The 6,883-nt window shown below is 33.3% G+C and overlaps 1 pseudogene; it reads left to right on the plus strand.

The window, feature by feature from the left end:
* LOC109188717 overlaps positions 1 to 1,740 on the plus strand; it is a 10,519-nt pseudogene extending 8,779 nt beyond the window's left edge.
* Positions 1,741 to 6,883: the final 5,143 nt, after the last annotated feature.

The following is a 6,883-nucleotide window of genomic DNA, read 5'->3' on the forward strand; positions in this document are numbered from 1 at the left end:
AATATTTGATGTTCTAATTTAAATAATTATATATCAATTCATATATTCTTAATATATTACAAGTTTACAACAAATTCATTCCGTGCATCACACGGGTGCAAATACTAGTTAATTAGGTAATAACATAATTAATAGCATAATTGGTAAGAAAATAATGTTATTGCTACTTGGTGTTAATCAAGGATATAATATCCATCTGTACGGATATACACTATATCCCATCCGTGTAAGTGTGTAACATTAATTAAGGAAATAATCTTATAACGTTAATTCCCTATTATGCTAAACGTTATTATTCTATAACGTAATAACCTAATAACCTAATTTATAAGGCAATAATTTACTTACCAAAATATAATTTTAAAATTTCAATTCCCTATTATGCTAGATATTAGGTTAATAACCTAATTTATAAGGCAATAATTTACTTACCAAAAAATAATTTTAAATGGGTAACCATAATATTTTACTTTTTTGCCTTTTAGGACTTTCTGATCAATAGGTGCTTGAAAGTCTTATTTTGGCTACCAATTAAGTCAACAATCATACCATATATATCAGTAGAATAAAATCAATAGCATTATCAAGGTGGTTTAATTGTGCAATTGTGCATTGTGCAATATTATAATATCATAAGATCCTAATATAAAAACGCACATTGTCAATGTTTATGTCTAGATAAGATAATAAAAATGTACATAGTCACTGTTTGTCTAGATAAGATATTGAACATAAATGCTTTATGATTTTAGGAAAAAATAAATTTTCAAATGTTTATGAACATATTGTATCCTTATTATCATTCTCATTAACAATGTGTATAAATACAGGTACAACTTGACACTACTCCACAAAAAAATTAAAGTTTTGTCTGAAACTCTTTTAATTTGTAGTCTTCACCATCTCCATCATGATTTCCGTTCTTTCTCTTCTCTTCTTGTTCATCCTCCCTATTTCGGGGTTCACTAATAGTAATGAGAAAGGCTTGTTTGGCAAGGATAAATTACCAAATGGTGATTTGAACTTGCTAGAATTATATTCCCTCTGAATTTGGAGTACTTGGAAGCTGAGTTCTTCTTGTGGGGTGCATTTGGCTATGGCTTGGATAAGTTGGCTCCCAATCTAACTTCCAACGGTCCATCCCCGGTTGGTGCATAAGCGGCGAAACTAAGTCCCCTTGTTAAGGATATTATTGCCCAATTCGCTTATCAAGAAGTTGGACACTTGAGGTGATGATCAATTAATACATACATACACGCTATCTTCATTACTATGAAATGGTAAACTAGTTGATAAATTGTTAATAATGTTGGTTTTGTTTAATGAATGTTTGTAGGGTTATTAAGAAAACTGTACCAGGATTTCCAAGGCCCCTACTAAACCTAAGTGCCGAGGCATTTGCAAGCGTTGTAAACGATGCATTTGGAAAACGTTTGCAGCCAGGTTTTGATCCCTATGCAAATGACATCAACTATCTTATTGCATCTTACCTTGTTCCATACGTTGGACTCACTGGATATGTTGGAGCCAATGCCAAGCTCCAAAGCCAAACTGCCAAAAGGGTGGGTACCTAATTAAAGAATTAAAAAAATGCCATTTTCTGGCTAGTTTTATATAGTGTATGTATCAATGTATGTTCAGTTGGTTGCGGGACTTCTGGGCGTGGAATCAGGGCAAGATGCAGTGCTAAGAACTCTGTTGTTAATCCTTTTTGAATTTGGGGTTGTGATGAGCAGCTAGTTTATCTTTAAAATATTATAGAGATTATAGTTTACGATATAAGTCATATCATATATAGGTATGGGTTTAGTAATTCGTTATACTCCGGGTCCTCTTTAACCTTGGTGGGTATTACAACCGATCTCGACGAACAACCCTCATCGATATATAAGCTTTACATTGAGACTATAATAATAGTTAATTACAAAAAGTTAAGGACTATATCAAGTCCAAACACAATTACCCTGCCGTTCGTCTTTCAGAGACAAGAGGTTTTGAAACCATAAACTCTATAGAGTGTGTAGTAGATGATGTAGAGGTATTTTTTATTTTATTTTTTACTATAGTCTTAATCATAATATTTTGTACTTCTAAAATTTTAGTTGATGCATATGGTTTTTTTTACAATTTTAGGGAACTTTTATACATATGTATATTCCTCGAATGTATGTTGAAAAGTGGCTCAACAAATTTCAAAAGAAAAAGGCAAAGTTTATCAAATTCATAGATTTGTTCGTAGTTTATAATGAGTATAGAGACAAAGCAGGATTCTTGCAATATAATAAGGCTGAAATTATCCATAAACGGATTTTCATTACAAAGCAGCAAAATGGTTGAGTTTACAAGAGAAATCTATGTATATAAAATAAAAGACCCAACGCAACCTGCAAAAAGATAGATTTCATTCATGATAAAAAGTTTGCAAAAAGGAATGAAACATTTACATATTCAGTATTTTTTCTTTCTGCGAGGCTTCTTTCTTTCGGTCTTCTTCTTCCTGAATCTTCTGATCTTTGAGCATTTTCATGATATCAAGCTCATCATTGATTAACATTCTGAAGGTTCGGATGTCATTGGTTCGGACCAGTTCTGCGTATTTGACAGCCATGATGTAGTTCATGTAGTTGTTGTAGGCTTTGAGTATGTTTCGACCAGGAACAATTTTATCATTCCACCAGATCACGAGTTCAATCGAATTCATTCCGTCTATATAACTCTTGCTTGATTCTTCATGGATCTTGAACATGGCACTGTGCTTAGCAACTACATCAGCATCTCTTCCAATGGTTTGAAGATCCTTTATCTTTTCCTGAACTTCTTGGAAGTGGATAAGATCTTGTTCTTTCTCTTTTCGGGCTTCTTCCTCTTCAAGATGATGTCTTTCGTTTGCTTTTCTTATTTCCTCGTTTATGGCTCTTTGATAATCCTGTCTTGCTTGATTATCCGTTCTCTTTAGCCAGATGGGCAAGTTGTAACCTTCAAACCTCTTCCCACTTCCTTCTTCATACTCCTCATAGCGAAGCAAGTTTCCTACTGCATCCATTGTTATTGATCTGTCGTGCATCCATTTTTTACGAAGATTTTTCTTTTCTCTCTGACTGTAGCCCTTGAACGAGTAGAAAGGTCAAGTGCTGGAAGGAGGACGAGATCTTGAGGAAGGTGGTTGACTTGGTCTAGATGCAGGAGGTGAATTTCCGTGTGTTTTTGTGTAACACCCCGTGTTACGGTCTTCAATCCTGAATTAATTATTTAATTAATTAATTCCGTTAATGATAATTAAAATGGATCTAATTTGATTAGGATTCACTTTAATTAATTAATGTGGTCCACCATGGATTGTGGACCCTTGCCTAAACTAGAGTTTTAGCCCATTAGAAATAAAGAGGGTAAACCTTTTACTAGTCAGACTCTAATTAGGAATCCTAGACCTATATATCTATTAGGAATAAAGAAAGAAGGCCTTTATTATTCAGATTATGATTAGGATTCCTAATTCTATAAATAGGGGATTAGAAAGCAATTAGAAACCTTACCACCCATAATTATATTACACGAAAATATTCCCAGGAGATTCCCCGCCACCGAGCCTAGGGAGATCAAGCAGATGAAAATCTTAGAGAAGAACCTTAATAGCCAAGGAAAGATTAATTAAGGCTAAGAGGTAACCCATGTCTCAACAAAACCTATTTTCCTTGCTATAATCTCATTCTTTGGCTCCCTCTATATACTTGTGTCTTGATGAATTTCTTTATGATATTGGTGATATAATCTTGATTGATTGATGTGATGACTATATGAGTGATCTTGATGATCTTGGTGTTAAAAAGAAGTTCTTGATATTTATGTGATGGTTCTTGATAAATCCTGATGTTTCTTGATGATAGAGATAAAATATGATCTTGATGATAGGGATGGGATTAGAGCCCTAGGTAGGGTTGGGAATTTGTATTGAGATGTTCTTGATTTATATTTGGGTGGAGATTCACATGTTTAGGTGTTGTTTATGTTTAGAAGTCATGTTAGGATGTGTTCAATATGATTCTTGCTTTTGATCCATTAATTGCCTACGTGGTGTCGTTATTTGCGTTTAAAAGTGTCTAAGCATGGTCTCGGGTTCCACGGAGGATCCCGGGACGTTTGTTGTGTTAAGGAATCAGTGGGGGGGTAGGGGAACCCGCCACCTACCCGCTGTCCCAAAGAGCATCACCGGCAGCGGGCAGCCGGCGGGCAGGCGACTGCCCGCCGGGCACCCGCTGCCCGAAAACTCGTCGCCGACGGGCAGCCGGCGGGTGGCCCTCCACCCACCGGCTACCCGCTGGTTTGTCACCCACCCCGGGTCTTTGGCTTCCCCGTTTGATGTTCCCCATTCCTCGTGGTGTCCCAACGGACCCCGTTTGTCGTGCTTGAGTCTAGTTTGATGTTTCGGGTGCCATTCGTAGGATAAAAGAGTCTTAGGAATTGCATGCTAGTTGAATCGGTAACCCGTTGACCTAGGTAGAAGTTGTATGAACCCCCTAGGACCCTTAGTATGTGAATGATCACATGTAAGTTTGTTTATGCATATCCCCCTTCCCAATGTGCTATTATATATGTGCTACAGTGTGTTATGTGCTACAATGTGCTATTATTACTATTACTATTATTACTATTACTACTATTATTACTATTACTACTATTATTACTATTATTACTATTATTACTATTACTATTTATTATTATTATTACTATTTATTACTAATTATTACTAATTATTATTATTATTATTATTATTATTGTTATTGTTATTGTTATTGTTATTGTTATTGTTATTGTTATTATTATTTTATTATTATTATTATTATTATTATTATTATTATTATCAGGTAATATACTTATATTGCATAATGTTGTTATACCATGTCAAATTATAAAATTGAATGTGGTAAATGGCATAGATTACTTGAACTTACGCGAGTGATTATCTTTGTAGATAATTTTGATCAGGTAATATACTTATATTGCATAATGTTGTTATATCATGTCAAATTATAAAATTGAATGTGGTAAATGGCATAGATTACTTGAACTTACGCGAGTGATTATCTTTGTAGATAATTTTGATTGTGCCTACTATTTAAGAATTAAGATAATAATATCATATCAATTGCATCCAGTTGATTCCTAGATTTTGAGAGCTTAATTGAAATATATAATGTTATGACACATTTTTTTTATGTGATCACCACATACATTGTGCAGTGAGTGCACTGATTATCACATGATAATTTTTTTTTTTTTTTTTTTTTTTTTTTTTTTTTTGTGTGTGTCACAATTTACTCCCTTATGTAATATGTCTATGTGTACATCATAAAATAAAATGTGACATAACAATTACTTGCTATAGGCCATATATGTTAAGATTTATTATAAACCCTAATTGGAGCTTTACCCGGATGGAAAGTTAAAGCCATTGATTTATATACGTATTATATGATAGTCCCTAAAGGATTGCTTTGATCAACAAGTGGTTATAGCATGGATTTTAAACATAGCATTGCCTAAAAATAATCTGTTATAGAAATTATTTCACATGAGTCTTGGGCATTGAAATAAATCACAAATTTGAGTATTTAAACAAAATAATAGTGCTCATTTTTAAATATAGTTTTGCCCAAAAGGTAAACTAAAAACAGTAATTTTATATGTCACTCTTTAGACTATAATATCGATTATGAATGTTTGATCGAAAAGTATTCATAGACCCTAAGTCAATCCCGGAAGGATTGCTATAATTAATAAATTGTTATAATATCATATTCATTAAATATGAGATTTCAGGATGTTGAATCTGTCTCTGAATATGACCAGTATAATGTAGTATTATTTGATAAGTGAAACTATATTAGATAGTCACCTAGTACTCTAGTAAAAGTACATAGAAAAATCATATGAGTCTCATTGTCTTTTATGGTAGACATATTGTACTTCTCCACTTAGTCTTTTTTTCTAAATACTGCCCACTAAATCATTGAGCTAAGTCCGTGCGGGTAGTTATATTGTACTCCAGTAGTACTATATGACAACATTATACTAAGTATTTTGGGTGTCAATGTTTTTGAAAGATATCATGTTTTTGTGGGAATATACTATCTAAGTTCTAAACGTTCCCTATTTGACAATGTACCGGGTCATTAAATGCTTTTCTCATAAGGTCTGGTGATAAATCTTTGGGTGACTAATGACTCATGATTCATGAATGAAGTCTGCAACTTCTATTTTTTGTGCTATGCTACTCTGCAACAAATGTTATGTGCTTGAAAACCTGAAGTGAATCATATCATGTTGGTTTGCCTGAAGCAAATAAGTTATGAATATTTAATGATGCGATAGCTCCTCATAAGTTGAGAAGATGGATTTTTGAGATCCTAAATGGTCTCACCATCTATACATCTATTTGGCATTTAAACCTCCATAAGATGGTTGAGTACTCTTATACTTTCATTTAATGTGTATGCTTTCTCTATTTGAACATATGTGCAAATACTTATGAGTACTTCATATGTTGCGATTCTTTTAAAATTTTAAACACCCAAATTCTTTTAAATTAGGGCATGAGTAATTGGGTTACTTAGGCAAACATAATGAGTCAAATATTAGAATTTCTTATCCACATGAGTATTTTATAAAGCATGTGTGAAGGACAAATTACTAAATTATCTTTTTTGGGGACATCGAACATGATATACTTCTGTATTAAATCTAAATCTGACTCACTGCATATCCAAATTAGTCCTCTATACACCTAGTATGTGGTAGTATTGAATTTTTCCCAATCTATTTTTCTATCCTTAGTATGCAGTCTATTTTACTGTATCACTACCATAGCGTATCTTTAACGGCTATC

The sequence above is a fragment of the Ipomoea nil genome, unplaced genomic scaffold (assembly GCF_001879475.1).
Source record: "Ipomoea nil cultivar Tokyo-kokei standard unplaced genomic scaffold, Asagao_1.1 scaffold1474, whole genome shotgun sequence".
Taxonomy (NCBI): domain Eukaryota; kingdom Viridiplantae; phylum Streptophyta; class Magnoliopsida; order Solanales; family Convolvulaceae; genus Ipomoea; species Ipomoea nil.